General features: G+C 40.8%; 1 protein-coding gene across 1 annotated transcript in view; it reads right to left on the bottom strand.

The window, feature by feature from the left end:
- Nucleotides 1-14,561, bottom strand: part of peli1b (pellino E3 ubiquitin protein ligase 1b) — a 34,375-nt gene extending 19,814 nt beyond the window's left edge. The window contains exon 1 of the mRNA XM_057344130.1: nt 14,171-14,561. The gene's annotated coding sequence lies outside the window, so the exon portion shown is untranslated. The remainder of the gene's footprint in view (nt 1-14,170) is intronic.
- Between the last annotated feature and the right edge of the window lie 3,280 nt (nt 14,562-17,841).

The following is a 17,841-nucleotide window of genomic DNA, read 5'->3' as shown; positions in this document are numbered from 1 at the left end:
TGAAGCGATTTGATAGGTCTGTCCTAGAAACTTAATGTTATTTTCAACGTTATTATTGGCAATCCACAGCCACAGGCAGTCAGTTTGCGCACGCGATATTTCGCGTTCCAAAATGCGTCTTGTGCCCTTGAAAGTAACTGCAGGAAGCGTTCACCACGTGAACTGTTGTCTCAGATAAGGGAAAACAGTGTTGTTTATATCACTGCATTCATTGTGTATGATTTATTTTTGAAAAACAGCTGTTCATCTCCCTCCAGAGCAAACAGTATAAAAGGAACAAAAGGCAATCAATAACATAAATTATTGGTAAAAAAACTGTCCCGCATCCTATTTATAGCCTACTTTTGGAATCTGGCCCTCAAAGAAAAGTAGTTGAAGACCCCTGCTTTAGACCTTTCATCAGACAGGCATGCCTGGACTGCAGTTAACTTCCAGTTTTTGTTTGTTTATCGGTCTGGCTAGTGTCTAATAATACTGTATAACTAGGGCTGTTTATCGCCAACAACTTCACAATACGATACGCATCCCGATACAAGGCCACGATACGATACGGGTCGATTTTTATTACATTTCTCATATGACAGATTTAAAACAAAATATAACTACTTATCAGTTAATCTGACAAATCAATGCATAAAGTAGTTTTGAGAATGACTATAAAGTTGCAAATGATCAAGGCCATACAGACCCTTGTTTCTAAAACAGAGTTTCTAGGATACATCATATGTATGCATGCGTTTTACAAATAGACAATATGTATAACGAATAAATATGAATACATGCATAAACGTGCAGTCAGAGTTAATATATTTAATTTAAAAAAATGTGTTGAATTGAAATAGAATACAGATTTCTAGTTAAATAATTTTAAATGTGAGAGGTGCTGTAAGATTTAAGCAGGTCTTCTTCACTTTCTATTACACGCTCATTTACTGAGGTTCTTTCACACGTCTTACTTTTCAAACTCGTTACAGATGAGCGAGCGGCGTGTCAGATACTCCAGATCAGATCCTTTACACCACTAATAATTGTTACACAATAATTTTGCATAATAACTGGCTAATTTCAAAAGTGCTGCAGAATTGATACGGAGGCAGGTGTATCGATGGATGCGCACATCGTCAGGAGTTCATGACGATGTATCGCTGTATCGATATTTTGAACATAGCTCTAAATATAACTATTCATATTTTATTTTATTTATGTTCATATTAATTTATATTATTATTTTATTGTATAATAATTGTATTTAATAAACAACTTGTTGATTTTGTTGTATGTTAATTTTGTTAAATAAACAATTTGCTATATGGGTCCTGTAGTTTTGTCGCATTTAAAGAAACCGTACGAGACATCTAGTGGTTGAGCTTGGTATTGCTGTCTAAATTCAAAATATTGGAGAGGCAAGTTTAGCCAAGTAACGGTTCTTCTCGGTTTCTTTTGCTTGTTAAGAGAAACAATCTACATAAACTCTATTTTTTCGAATGTGTACCGTGTAAGTTAAGGGTAGTCCACGAACGCGCACATGCGCAGTAATGATTGTTTATGTTGTTGCTTTGAAACCAGCTATACTCTTGCTTGATATCTTATACTTTCTTCTTCTTTGAAACCTTGCATTCTGGGATTGGCTTCTCTGTAAAACGATACATGCGACATGTTTTAACAGGCCAAATTGCTCTCAGAACAATAACACACTAAACATAAAATCCATTAATCACCGGGTCTGTGCTTTACCATATACAGGCAACTAGGCAGACTGACAGAATTACGACAAGGTTTGAATGAACACATTACAAAAACTTTCCACCACTAATGAGAAACTGGACTGCACATGTGGTAGATCACAGTAAAACCTCTGAGCGAAAGCAGGTGATCTGCACCTGAAGAGGAAGAAAAGGATTACATGCATCTCTAACACACTCTACCTTCACACCACTCTGCATCAGAAAATATTTGAATCAATTAGGGCTGCAACTAACGATTATTTTGATAATTTTCGATTAATCGGATAAAAAGTTTAATTAGATCTTTTGCTTATAATAACTAAATCAGAGATGGGAAAAGTATACACAACTGAACTAATTTGCCTTCTCCTAAAATGTTGTGGAGTTGATTCAGGTGTGTCATATTAGAAGGAGCTGATAATAGTCTCTCCCAAATGTGGGAGGGAGGGGGCGGTTGGCCAAGGAAATCATTTTTTTGGTGACATGAAAAGCGAGATATTTGTCATTCAAATGTAGTGAAGTACAGTAAAAAGTATCCAGAAAAAAATAATACAGATACTCAAAAAGTGTACTTCGTTACTTCCCACCTCTGAATTAAATAAACCCCCAAATCAGGGTATTTAGCCTATTATGTATTTTGCAAAGTGCAAATGCCACTGTGGCAAGGGGTGTGTGATTTAGCAAGGTCTGCAGCGGGAGAGAAGGCTGAGAGAAGAGTGGTGAGTAAATGGGGTGCGAAGTGCAAATGATGATCAGCTGTCCTCTATTCCAGTGATTGGTTTGGGGATGCATATAAACAGCTCGGAGACAGGAGCCGGGTGTGTGAGAGCCAGCAGAGTCTACTGCGGAGACAGAGCGAGAGAGAGAAAGCCTGAGAGAGGAGTGCTTCACGAGAGGATCGTCAGCTCCAGTGGAATACGGAGGCTGGAAACAGAGACGCGCAGCGTCAGCATTGAACTGTGATATATTTTTGTTAATAAACCATACTTCTCTCCTCTGCAGTAGTCAACCTGTCCCCGATCTCTTCCTTCTCACCTACACGAACCTTGCTACAGTGGTGCCGAAACCCGGGAGAAGGAAGTAGGAAGCCGTGGCCAGATGCAAGCTCCGCCGGCAACCTCGTTTGCGGACGTCATCTCGTCCCTCGCGGTCCTCCACCGCGAGCAACACCAGGCGCTTCTGCAGCTGAGGGCAGACCAGGAGGCCCGCTTCCAGGCTATCCTCCAGGCCCAGAAAGAGGACCGCGAGGCGTTCCGGAGCTGGGGCGGCTATCTATGGAGAATTTGTTACAGGCCCAGGATAAGCAGAGCCGCGGGTATAATAGGGGAACCAACTTGCGAAAATTCACTCCGGGAGAGAAGGTACTTGTATTACTCCCTACTTCCAGTTCAAAATTACTTGCAAAGTGGCAAGGACCCTTTGAGGTTACACGGCAGGTAGGGGATCTCGATTATGAGGTCGTACGAACAGACAGGCGGGGAGCACGGCAAATTTACCACCTCAAAATCCTTAAAAAATGGAGTGAGGAGGAGTCTGTGATGTTGGCGACGGTGGTAACGGGAGAGGATGATCTCGGGCCGGAGGCGAATGTTAAACATCAATCCCTCGCCCTGGCCCCGGGGGGAGATCACCTCTCACCCTCGCAGCTCACGGATGTGGCCCGCCTGCAGGCGGAATTTGCGGATGTGTTCTCCCCCCTGCCTGGTCGCACGAACCTTATTCAGCACCACATTGAGACCGAGCCGGGGATAGTGGTACGAAGTAGACCCTACCGGTTACCTGAACACAAGAAAAAGGTGGTTCAGGGGGAATTAGACGCGATGTTGAAGTTGGGGGTAATAGAAGAGTCTAACAGTGACTGGGCGAGCCCGATAGTTTTAGTCCCTAAAACGGACGGCTCGATACGGTTCTGTGTAGACTATCGCAAGGTGAATGCCGTGTCGAAATTTGACGCGTATCCCATGCCGAGGATTGACGAGTTGTTAGATCGGCTAGGCACCGCTCGTTTTTTTTCGACACTGGATTTGACGAAGGGATACTGGCAGATCCCTCTTTCCCCAGTGTCTAAAGAGAAGACAGCCTTTACCACGCCGTTCGGATTGCACCAATTTGTCACCCTTCCGTTCGGCTTGTTCGGAGCTCCGGCCACCTTCCAGCGCCTCATGGACCGCATCCTCCGGCCACATGCAACATATGCGGCTGCCTATCTGGATGATATTATCATCTACAGCAATGATTGGCAGCGGCATATGGAGCACCTGAGGGCGGTCCTGGGGACGCTGAGGGAGACCGGGCTCACGGCCAACCCGAAGAAGTGTGCGGTTGGGCGGGTGGAGGTCAGGTATCTGGGCTTCCACTTGGGTCATGGGCAGGTGCGTCCCCAAATTAACAAGACGGCAGCGGTTGCGACCTGCCCGAGGCCTAAGACCAAAAAGGAGGTGAGACAGTTTCTGGGGCTGGCGGGATATTACAGGAGGTTTGTGCCCAATTATTCGGAGCTTGCCAGCCCGCTGACTGATCTCACTAAAAAGGAGGCACCAGATCCGGTCCAGTGGACGGAGCGGTGCCAGCAGGCTTTTACCCAAGTTAAGGCTGCCCTGTGCGGCGGGCCGCTCCTACACTCGCCTAATTTTTCTCTTCCCTTTTTTCTGCAGACCGACGCGTCGGACAGAGGGCTGGGGGCTGTCCTGTCCCAGGAGATGGGGGGAGAGGAACGGCCGGTGCTGTATATCAGCCGCAGGCTCTCAAAGAGGGAGGCGAAGTACAGCACCATCGAGAAAGAGTGTCTGGCGATCCGGTGGGCCGTTCTCACCCTCCGGTATTATCTCCTGGGGCGTGAATTCACCCTCTGGTCGGATCACGCTCCCCTCCAATGGCTCCACCGCATGAAAGATACCAACACGCGGATCACCCGTTGGTATCTGGCTTTACAGCCGTTTAAATTTAAGGTGATCCACAGGCCGGGGGCACAGATGGCTGTGGCCGACTTCCTCTCCAGGCGAAGGGGGAGGGGGGAGGCTGCAGGCCGGAGGGCTCCCCGGCCTGAGTCGGGCGGTGGGGGTATGTGGCAAGGGGTGTGTGATTTAGCAAGGTCTGCAGCGGGAGAGAAGGCTGAGAGAAGAGTGGTGAGTAAATGGGGTGCGAAGAGCAAATGATGATCAGCTGTCCTCTATTCCAGTGATTGGTGTGGGGATACATATAAACAGCTCGGAGACAGGAGCCGGGTGTGTGAGAGCCAGCAGAGTCTACTTCGGAGACAGAGCGAGAGAGAGAAAGCCTGAGAGAGGAGTGCTTCACGAGAGGATCGTCAGCTCCAGTGGAATACGGAGGCTGGAAACAGAGACGCGCAGCGTCAGCATTGAACTGTGATATATTTTTGTTAATAAACCATACTTCTCCTCTGCAGTAGTCAACCTGTCCCCGATCTCTTCCTTCTCACCTACACGAACCTTGCTACAGCCACAAATTGGGTTTTACAAATATAATCTTTAATTTTGTCATTTTAAAACACCTCTTCCCTTTAAACTTTAAAACTGCGCAACTTGAAGGGATGCATGCAAAACACGTTTGACTTTAAAACTGCTCAACTTGTGCCGCACGGAGAGACACGTCTGACTTTAAAACTGCACAACTTGTGCCGCACGGAGAGACGCATGCACGGAGAGACACGTCTCTTAAAAACAGCGCAGCTCTTTAAAACAGCGCAGCTCGGGCTGCACGGAGAGACGCATGCACGGAGAGACACGTCTCTTAAAAACAGCGCAGCTCTTTAAAACAGCGCAGCTCTGGCTGCACGGAGAGACGCATGCACGGAGAGACACGTCTCTTAAAAACAGCGCATCTCTTAAAAACAGCGCAGCTCGGGCTGCACGGAGAGACGCATGCACGGAGAGACACGTCTCTTAAAAACAGCACGTCTCTTAAAAACAGTGCACCTCGCGCTGCACGGAAGGACACGTGAACGGTCATTTTAAAAGGAAAGAAGAAGTCGCACTTGATTTATAACTGCGCAGCTTGCAAGTGACGTCACAGACCAACTAATCGATAATGAAATTTGTTGACAACTATTTTCATTATCGATTATTATCGATTTTATCGATTAGTTGTTGCAGCCCTACAATCAATAAAACGTTATCGACCAAGACACATGTGCAACAGCAAAGATGAGGCATCACCAGTCATACCACAAGAACCATCATTATCAGCTCAAGATGAAATACAAGATGATGAAGAAATATGGCAAGATGAATCAGATATCAAGAGGAGCCTGCACGCATGCACACTACAAGAAACACCATTATATTATTTTACACCAGTTATCTTAAAAATACCATGCGAACTGACACGTCTTCAACAAATGGCCTGAACTCGACCCTCAAAAAAACAAAATCAAAGCCTGATTAAAAAACCTCCAACAAGAAACAAGAGACCTTTGAAGCAGTGAGAGACAGATCAAACGCTTTCTACATGCCGCTCTAAAATGTTTTTTTCTAGGACAAGGACAACTGTTGACCCCATACAGACAGAGAAAAAACAAGTTGACACCTTTTTTTAATGTGGTTCGCTTGCAGAATAGGTAGCACTGAAATCAAATGCTTTTTGCAAATCGAAGAATTCAAACCAAACATACACACTCTTGCAAGTCATCGAAAAATATCAAAACACTTTGCAACTTTAACATAATGAAGAAGGATTGAGAAAAGGGGTGAGAGCAGATAAAAATAAAACTCGTCTAGCCTGTGACTAACCCAAACAAGCACCTTCATGTTGCTAAGAAACTGACATGATCAGCTAGTCCAAAGCTTTTATAAAAAAAACTAACTCAAACAGTAGCCATGTGACAATGATGCTCAGGTCTCACTTGGAGGTTTAACACAAAGTCTGCAACAATGTAGTGCTGCAACTTGTTTTTTGTTGAGTTCTTGTTGTGGCAATAATCAGTTACCACAAAACAAAATGGAAGCAATGTTTATTATAGGGCTGCTCGATTATGACAAAAATCATAATCACGATTATTTTGGCCAATATTGAGATCCCGGTTATTTAACATGATTACTCACTAAGTTTTAAAACAACAGAAAAATAAAAAAAACTTGGCTTTTAAACAGTGAATTCAACTGAAAAATAAATGTAAAGAAATAGCACAGCTGAACAACTGTAAAGGAAGGGGGTGTGCTGTGGATTTATACCACAAGAAAAGAGATGATCCTTGCAAAATGTAATGCGGCACAATAATCGTTTTATGTCGATTATTTTGTTTTTGTAATTGTTGAAGGCCAAAATTGACGATTACAATTATTTTCGATTAATTGCACAGCCCTAGTTTATTATACATTCATATGAATAGGTTTAGGTCCATAACTTTATTAACATTAGGGCTGATCCGAATACCATTATTGGAGCTACGAAGCTTCGGTAGTACTCAACACCGAATATTCTATAATTCTAAGCTTTGGAGGGAGGAGGCTGAACGTATTCTTCTCTCTAACAAAGGTAGGAATCCCTGTGTCTGTCTGAGTGTCTGTCTGTTTGTATTTTTATCATGTCGAGAACCATTCATCCAATCGACTTCACACGTGGCGGGTGTGTTGCTGCGGACCCAAGGGAGTGCAGTCGCATTTTGGTGCAATATGGAGACGGTACATGTTCAGAATGAATAAACTTTTAATAAACTACAGTGGCAATGGCAAATTATATTTCGTTTAGTTTCTGTATTATGTTAATTTAGAAAAATATTTGGAGTATTTTTTGTTTGTGGTTCAGGTGCTAGCATAGTTTCATTGCCAACTGCGCTGGAGTGCGGATTGCATAACATGAAGGAGACTGTTTAAACTGTTGCAGCCATTAGAAAAGTTTTGTTTCGTTTTTTTCTTCAATGGTAAATTAGATATATTACGTTTCGTTTCTTTATTACGTCATTACTGTTTTGAGTATTTCTTGTTTGTTGCTGAGGCACAGAACGCAGTTTGATTGCCAACCGCGCCAGAGACGCGGACTTAAACACATGAGGGGCATGAGTCTGTTTAAATTCCTCATTCAGCTTCAGCTGTCACCGTAAGAAAAAAAACTTTGGATACGTGCGACATAGTGACATGCAACCTGTGTCCTTACCGGGTCCCAAACTGCTCCAAATATTAGGTTTGTCGGACATCATGCAGCACTGCGCAGACCGAACAGCGCAAAGCATCTTTCATTAATTGCTCTGGTGTTGTTTTGATAACATAAGCAGATCTGCTCAATGCGCACAAAGTTGAACACATAATAAATCACCACAAACTAGCATTTTTATAGGCGTACTACTAACTCGTGTGATTTTTCAAACTTGATGTGCTGTTGTGGTAGGCCAGTTTCAAGTCGCATATTTGGTACACTGCCTTTGTCTTGTCCTCACTGAATTTAAAGTGTTCCCACACACCTGAGGTCTTCAGCATTTTTGTCTTCTCTTCCAGTTTAACTAAATCATGACGTTCATGAAGTTCACTCATGGCGATTCATGTTCAAGCACGAATGAGAACGGCTTTGCGGAGGATGCCAGGTGTTAGAAAAAAAAGAATCTTTGAATCTCAAAATTGAAAATCGAATGCCAACCCACCTGAACGAATATTAGAATAATTGAATATTTGGGCCCAGCCCTAATTAATATTCATAAGTATTTCATCACAACAACAATTTTGCCAACTACTTTTGAAAAGACAGTGGCATCCATGCACCAAGCAATATTCATATACTAACACACCGTTTCGTCTCCATACCTTCAATGAGGTTGGTTCATCTCCAGCGTGCTATGCTATTCGGATCACTTAGGAAAAACACACACATACCTCACTATGACCATTTACACAGCACTGAGCTTGCAAGCTAATTGGCTTAAAGCTTTCTTTGAGTAACAAAGATGGCATGCAATCTGACTTAAGCCCCACTTATATAGTCTCAATTCAGCCCAGTGTGTTTTTTAATGTCAATGATCAAAAGAAAACAAGTGCTCAGGTAAAGCTTAAGAATAAACAAACTTAAAGCCTAAATGGCGTCGCACACCAGATGCGGAAGCGCCGCGCAGCGTCGCGTCTACAACTCGTTGGTCAAATCGAGAGATTTTCTGTATTAATGTGCTGTTTTTCAGTTATTCCCAAACAGATAAATGCATCTAGCAGCTTATGGGGAACACATTAAAGATGATTTCAGTCAAATAACATCTAATTTAATGTTATATTATGCGAGTGGCGCTGCAGGACTCAGAACAGAGTCCTGAGTTGTAGTGGGGTGCCGAATGGCGTCGCCGGTGTGTGTACACTCATAGAAAATAATATGTTCATTTTTAAAAACAATGGCGCTACGCTGCGCGGCTCGGCGTTTCCGCGACCGGTGTGCGAGACCCTTAAGATGTGTCTATTTTAACAAAATACACAACCTTCAGTGTTTCGGTTAGGCGTGTCACTCATTGTGGTGAGGTTATTATTGAGCTACAGTGAGTTTATTGCATGGTCAAGATACAATCTACACCAACCTGTCCATGTACACACTACACAGTGAGCAATAATTTACTGAAAGAACGGGATTGTGTGTAACATACACGGTACATCGTCACTGTCTTTCCAAGATGTGACCCAACAGTCAGGCCAGTTGTAGCCTGAAGCATGTATGCTTGCCTTACATAGAAAGCTACAATCACATTATCTTAGTCTTCCAGTTCAAACTAGCAGTAGTACGGGGTAGTACGATTTCAGAGTAATTGCATTTACACGATATTTTAAAAAAAATTGTATTTTAGTCAGACAAATTCGAAGTGCATGAAAATGCTCTGACTGTGAATACACCCTCTGTATCAGAAACAAACTCAGCTCTTCAAGAATTATTTGAATGTGCATTTCAATTTAATTTGTCAAGTGAAAAAGGGTGGACCTGCATCTGGTACAGATGAAAACACAAAGGAAAAGACCTCTGCAATGCCCCACCCTCCCATACACACTGCAACACGTTGCAGGCTATAACCAAGTCCAAAACTGGCTATGCGTTGGTACTAAATTAAAAGCCATTGAGAGAGGCTGCCAAGAATCTCACTTACTGACCTTATAAAGAGACATCACGTATTTTTACATTTAAGACATTTAGCAAATTTTTATGTTTATTGACTTAAATATGTAAAACACTCATGGTCAACAGATGGCAACAACTGATACTAAACAAAACACAAGTTTAAAGGTTGTCGTTTCATGATCAGATATCGAAAATACAATCACTGGAGAGCCCAGAACAATTTTGATGATGTTCAAGACTGAGAATGTTGACTCACAGGTATATGCAGAATTATATGCAAATGTCAACTTTTTTTAAAGCATGAATTCCATAGTCAGGTAACAGCTGTTCAGAACTTCTTATCACACTTCACACTTATAAATGGGCACATGAAAATTAAAATATAGGATATTTTATGTTCTATGAAGGGTCATCCCTTCTCTATTAGTTGGGTATTATTGCTTCTGATTTGTGCGTTTTAATTAACAGAAATGAAACAAAGTATGCTGTTTCTTAAAAACGTGTGGCCTTTTTCCATAATGCATGTATACTTCCCCTCATCTTAAATAAAAAAAAACATGTATACTGATATTTTTCTGATGTCTGGACACTATAAACAGGGGTTTAGGAAAATATAGGCAGATGGTTCAATATATTGTTCAATATATTGGTAAATAGTACATACATTCTCCAAGAGGTTACATTTCAAGTTTTGATGGCAAACATAACATCCATAACATTGAAATTACCCAGAACTAAACATGGGACATCTGAACATATGCAAGTTCATTACTTTAAACCAGCACTGCGGACTCCAAATGAACAAAAGACTTAATACAAACTTTGCACAGTCGCAGTAAATATCAGTATTATCAGACTTATCCTTCTGGTGTAAAATAGAGACAGGGGAAGCAACATTATACAACCGAAGATCACGATCTAGTAACAGAAAACAGTTACAAACAGCACCCATGCAAGTGAAACGGTTCGCTCTTTTAAACAAGTGCGGAACGGACATATGGAGGAAGAAGTGGGGAGGGGCTGGGCTTCAGTTTCAGGAACTTTTTAATTATTCAATGATATGGGCGCTGAGCAGAAACCAGAGAGAAACAAACAGACGTGACTGTGACAATGAATTAACTATGCAGACACACACAAGCACGGCATGTACTGTACATGCGACCGCAGAGACGGTATCGCCGTGCAACGTGTCCATGTGTGTGAGAAAGACTGGAGGGCCAAACACGCATCTGAGGAACCACTTCCTGTCCAGGAGAACGCAATGTAATCTTCCCTGAAGCGGTCAAGCAATCCGGTAAGGGCATACTAGCGGGGGATACTCCTAGATACAGTCACCCAAACAGGAAATAACACCGTGTCTACACCAGACGCGTTCATTAGAACACATTATAATTTTTTATTTTGTCCACACTTGATGCGGCGCGACGCAACAAACCCATTGAGAACAAGCAGGTAGTCATGTCGCGTCGCGCCTGTCGCGTCCGGTGTAGACACGGTGTAAGTCATTTATGGGAACTGTGCATGTGTCAAAAGGAACAAATAAAACTGCAGCAAAGTTTCAATTAGAAAACATTAGTCTGCTGGATTTATTTATTGCTGTTTAACACATTCAGAGAGGATCCCCTCGATGATTTGAGTACCAGATATTCTGTATTCCAGGGCTCATCCAGATGTTGGTTCAGCTTTGACTGACAGAGACTGACCCCACAGTCTTCATGACAATAACTCATTTACAACCCACAGTGATCAGCTCTGGCTCTCCCCAAAGGAAGTTGGGGGGAACAGAGGCCAATGATGGGGGATGATGCGTCCTTAAGGTCACATGATCAGTCTCATCTTTCACACACCACTTGGAATTTAGCTGTTCTGAGCAAAAACGCACAGCAAGCAAGAGACAGCAGGATACATTATCCAATGAAACACACGAAAACACCGTCTGCTCAGGTAGAAACAAAAAATGAGACAGATAGAAGCCTTTCAACTCATCTTACTGTAAATGTCAAATTTATTGCAGAACTTGAAGAATACAAACCAGGGTCACTAGTGAGTGACCTCACTTTGAAATATGCGCTTGTGTTATGGGCGATTTGACTTCCTCTCCAGAAAAAGGAACACTATACAATCAAAATACCAGGAACGGATTTGTTTACTGTACTTGAACCAATCCTAAAACAGCAAAATTTGCTTTGAGGTGCAGAAACACCAAACTTCACAAGGCTCAATTACCCCATCAGCACAACAGAGCACGTGTGTGTATGTGAGAGAGTTTTTCCTCCTTCCTATTCCTCTGAGGTGCCCACTGTCTGACCTAGTTTCCACAACACACGTCATCCTCAAAACTTTACTGTACAGACTGGCCAAACAACAGCACAATCTGTGAACATGAACATACCTTTATCTGAACAATCTTTAGAAAATATATCTATAAATAAAATATATTAAAATGCATGACACATCACAGTTATGCAGATGTTGTGTTGCACTTGAGTCAGCAACACAATTAATTTAGAGAACTGGATGTTTGGCACAGTTTCAGTCAAAAAGTCTCATTTGCAAAGCATCACGTGTGTTTATCATCTGCAACGGCCCAACACACTGGTTGGGTTTGTTTGCTATCACCTATTTAAATCAGTGTGACAAACGGATAGAAGCTCTGAACAGCTAAAACTGCTTACAAGATCTACTTTCATTATACATGTAATAAACAGAAAATTATATGATGGCTCTTATATGATCAACATTGAGAAAAACAAACTGTTTGCAAGCGTGAGAGCAAACTGGATGCTCCGATCTTTAATAGAGAGTGAGGACATGATTCAGATGAGCTCTGAGCCCCGGAATCAATTCAGGGTTATTGACAAAGACGTTAGACAGTTTCACAGATATCTGATCCCTCAGCCTAGCTGTGCTGCAAACATAACAGGGCTCATGTGTATCGTGTAAAACTGCTGGTCTAGGAACAGCTCTTCCAAATTCACTACACTTCTTTTACAAGACTAAAAACAGATCCTAGACCATCAGTCTCAGAAAGAGATACAGAGGGAGATAACTTTACACTACGGCAGAGCCAGTAAGTCTGTAGGCTACCACACTTGAGTGAATACAATAGTACATGACATGTTACATAAGGCAACGAACAGTACACTCAATTACAAGTACACCAAAAATACAAAGCCCAGTGTGTCAAACTGTGAGTACTACAAGCTGTTTTAAAGAAAACATTAAATCTGGTGAGGAAATCAGAGTGACTGACAAAATATTCAGATGAAAACAAATTCAGAAGAAATATTTTCTCTCTTACCAGTAACATTACTCCACAAAGTAGGAACTTTGTGCGCCTCTGTCATGACACGACTATTTCACCATCAGTTCAGGAAGTTGAGTTTATAGGACTATATACCCAGGGGGGTTTATCTACCAAACAAATATAGCTGACAACCATAAGAAGCACAAAAGCATGATTATCATGAACCAAAAACAAACCAAAATCAAGATCACTTAAAAACACCACTTCTAGACACTTTATTACTCAGCAGTGGATGAGAGTATACACCATAGTATTGCAGTAAATTGTATATGAATGTGAATTAATCTATGTATTGTCCTAATAAATAATTCAGATGTAGTAGCACCGGCTGGTACCGACGAGGGAGCATGATTGACATCCTGACGTCAGCACGGGAACGGGACAAAGGCCACATTTGGGTCGGACCAGATGCTGAGTCTGCCTATGCAAATTACCCTGAGCATTTAAATACATCAGCTAAGAACAATGAAACGTCTGTAACGAGCTTACAAAAGGCAATGCAAATTCTGTCCATAAAAAATAAGTAGTGCTTTCGTTAAACACGTAAAATTAATCGTCATTGTCGCAAAGCAGTCAAATCAAGACTGAAACAAATGAAATAAATCTCAGTGCCAAAACAGAAATAACAAAAAAGTTTCTAATAAATCTCCAGACTCTTGGAAATGCTGATAAGAGTTTAGATTTTAATGTAATATTTGTTTGTACTAGTAGTTGTAATTGGTTATCAGCAATCATGTTTCACAGTCGTGAAGTTAGCAACTAAAAGCGTATCAGACACACCATTAAGAGAACTATATCAGAACCATGACTAATTAAACGACCCTACCACTAGATTTTCAGAAAATGGCAAATCTCCATTACAGTATATCTAACGTAATATGTTGACTTCAAAACTAAAACAGACCACTGACATACTGCCTGAGAGACTGACAATAACATGTAACAGAAAACGGTTCTTCAAAGTGCCCATGATAACCTGACGATCTACACAACTAATAAAATACAACACTGTTTTAAACTAGTCACAATGACGCCTACATAAGTGTAAATGTAAAAAAAAACACAAGTACAGTTGTTTATTTTGCTTATGGATTGAGGTACTCACGGCGGTGCTGATGTGGGTCTTGTTCCTGAGCCACGAACAAAGAGCTCCTCCGTTAATACACGTTTGGCTATAACTGCTGTCTGACTAAAGATATTATGATATGAATTTAAAGAATAACAATAAACAGAATACCATGAAAGGAAATAAAAGATGAGGGCTGCTAAACGGCTGAGGAGTTTAGCGAGGCTAACTTGCTAACAAAGACAGGTGTTGAGATTTCTCCTCAAAATGTCCAGCACAACACTCTCTCCGCTATTACATGTAAATGCGACCTTAATGCGCAGGATTTAAATAAAGAAAACAGGGCACTGAAATTAAAAATAATGCATGTGAAACGGTGCTGCCCGCCGGCTGATTCGCAGAGACCGTAAACACACCAAGGTGTTTTATGTTGTAGTAGCTCGAGACTAGATGAGCGGAGGAAAAACCTGCCGCGTCACAGATTTGCGTCTAAGAGGATTATGGGAAATGTCGTTTTTAAGGAGTGAGGATTTCCGGTATTATTATAATAAATATAAAAGTATTATTAAATAAAAAAAAGTATTATTATTATTATAAATATAAATATTATTAATTTTACAGCACAATATAATTGTTTTATTTTAGCATTTCATACTGTTTTTGTTATGAAAATTGAGTGTTGTTTGTTCTTGATTACCTCGTGAAACGGTTAAAGGGATACTTCACCTAAAAATGAAAATTCTGTCATCATTTACTCACCTTTGAGTTTATTTGTAAGAATTCTTATAACCAGACAGATTTTGTTGAACCAGAAGATCTGTTTGGTTATAAGCATTCTTCCAAATATCTTTCTCTGTGTTCATCAGAACAATGAAATTTGTACAGATTTGGAACAACTCGAAAGGTGAGTAAATGATGACAGAATTTTTGGGTGAAGTATCCCTTTAAGTTTCGCATTCATGCAGCATTGACTGACAAATGAGAAAGTAAAAGGCGTACTGTATGTGATTCAGCACTCAAGAAGTCTTATAACACCTTATGAAACAAGTTTAGGCCTATTTGTTGTGAGTAACAATAAGGAACTAGGTAAACATTAAATGGGGTATTCTTACAAGGGTTATGGGAAGGAATGTATGTAATGGCATTAGTCAACTTCTTGTCATGTTACACTTATTTATCAGCCCAGGTCAAGTTCAGCAGGGATGTCAAACAGGAGGTAACAGAACAGAGAACAAGAACAAGATTAGACGTTCTGAATCTGACATTGTCTCTGCTTAACAGTTTATTCAATTTTCTGAGCATGCATATCCTTGTGTTTGGCATCAGAAAATGTCTTTTTGTTATCACAACAAAAAAGTATATATTTTTTGCTGTCAGGGAAATACATGTCACATTAATTGTCCCACATAAACCTCACAGCACATACAGTATCTGTACAAATCAGATCATGTGTTTCAGCCACCCACTCTTTTCTGATGTGGGACTTTCCTTGCACTTAAAAAGCAAACATAATATGACTAATCCAGGTCTAGATAAGAAGTTCAATAGAGAGGCAATTTATTATGCAATGCAACAAAACATGGTTTAATATGTGTTTAAGAACGGGATCCCAGTGGAGTTTCCAGGTCGATTTGTTCAGACATGAACTGGTAATATCCTACATACACCTTCCACTCTAGCCCAAGCCTGTTCAAGCTTAAAGCAGTATTGTGTAAACAGTGCATTTGTTGGCACGGGTCATATTGTGAAATTCTTCCAAAATGTACAGAATTCTGTTAACAATGTAAATGCATCACCAAAAACAAGCAAACATTTCACATGCATTTGCAGAACACTTTGGATGTTGACTTAGTGGGTAGCCGGAGCACACAGACGTGCACATGCACCAGACCTTTGGTTACATTAGCTGCTAATCTGCCTAAATCTGTTGTCTGTGTTTATGCTGCCATGGCAGTGATACTGACACCTCATCCTGACATTTCTACAGTTCTCACCTGTCTGACACCCTTTCTCTCTCACACACACAAACACACTTGTGTAAGTTTGATTAATCTTATACTAGGGTTCACTTAAAGGTTTGTGTCCCACAGCACCACTCTGACCTTTGATTTTCCTGCCACGTTTCACGCCTTCGTGCTGTATTACTGATCGAACTGAGCTTTATGAACGTGACATTGAAAAATAAAGTTCCTCACATCACAAATTATTTCAAAGGGCATGATGTGAGAAAACCTGTTTTCATTGTTGTTCGGATAAGACTAAAAACAACAACAGCCTACGAGGGTAAAGAGGTAGATCTAAGATGAGAAATAAAATACATTGTGACATTAACAAACCACAGTCTTTAGACTAAATATGACATATCCTAACTGCCCTGTGTTTAGGGGTTGACTCTTAAACTGTTGTGCAGCTGTCATGGTCACTGTATGCATGTTCCAAAATATATTTGTGAGATGTTTTGAATATGGACAAACAAACCTGAAGAATGGAAGAATATGCAACCTTGCATTTGAGTTAAAGATGAAATGTTCAAATCACCTGCATGTGAGAAGCCATATTTCATAATGAGAGTCAAAGATTTTCAAATGAATGAATCAATTCCTCGAATGCAATGTGATGAACTAATATCTGTACACTTGGTTAAGAGCGCCAGTAAAACACTCAAATATTTAACACAATGCAAATAAGCAGTCACATTTCAGACATAGCCTATGTGTTTTTCCTTTAACCACTCACACTCGAATCTGCCCTAACCTTACATAGCGGTGTGATACTAACAGGGAATCTATTTTTAGAGATTGATGGGTGAGCTGTAATTTTGGTGATGTCAAGTCACTTAACACTACATGTCTATGTAGTTTACATTCTTGTCATGGTTTTCCCACCACTCTGGATCTGTATTTTGTTGATTCTTATACGTTTGAGTGGAGAGAGATGGTCTTAGAAAATGGAAAATAAGTATTGAACAACTGGGGTATGTTCCCAAACAACACAGGATCACTGATATGATAAAAAATAATAACTCCATTTCTTTTAGGCTGACTTCTAGAAATAGATACATTTCATGACTAAATAACAATGAAACAAATAATCATGCAACTTAGGTGTGGTATTTGATTTTCTGTTTCATATTTTTCCAGCAGTTCCTGGAAATGAGAATCACAGAGGCTTAGCTGTTTCTTAGAAGTGTCATCCATTGGTTAGGTGACAGGTTTTTTGACATGGCAAGCAAAAAGGGCGGCGGTGGAATAAGATAGCATTTAGACAACACCTACTGAACATAACTCCCATTCAAAACAGGTTACACAATTTTCCTGATAGGCTGCATATGGTAGATGATAATAACAAACAGTGCAATATGTTCAACTCTACAGATAACTATAATTGACATTATGTGTAAAATGACTGAAGTAATGGAACAGATTCTATCTGACCTCGCTTTCATCTACTGTCTCATTGCCGCATCACTGACACATTCTCACAGCATGCTGATAAAAAGCAACCCTTGACATCGATCGCTAGACTTCAGATAAGATTAATAACAGCCTAGATTCAATTGACTTCTTTGTTTATTTGCATACCAGCATGCTGGAGGTACTTAACCTTTGACTTGCATCTCAGTGTGCTTTGAGTTAGAGGAATTGTTCCTTTCATATTTTCAAACAAACAAGCTTGTAATAATGTCTCTCAAACATTCTTTGAAACCCAGT

This window comes from Triplophysa rosa, linkage group LG10 (genome assembly GCF_024868665.1).
Source record: "Triplophysa rosa linkage group LG10, Trosa_1v2, whole genome shotgun sequence".
Classification (NCBI taxonomy): domain Eukaryota; kingdom Metazoa; phylum Chordata; class Actinopteri; order Cypriniformes; family Nemacheilidae; genus Triplophysa; species Triplophysa rosa.
Note: the sequence above shows the minus strand (reverse complement) of the source record. Positions and strands in the feature narration are given on the sequence as shown.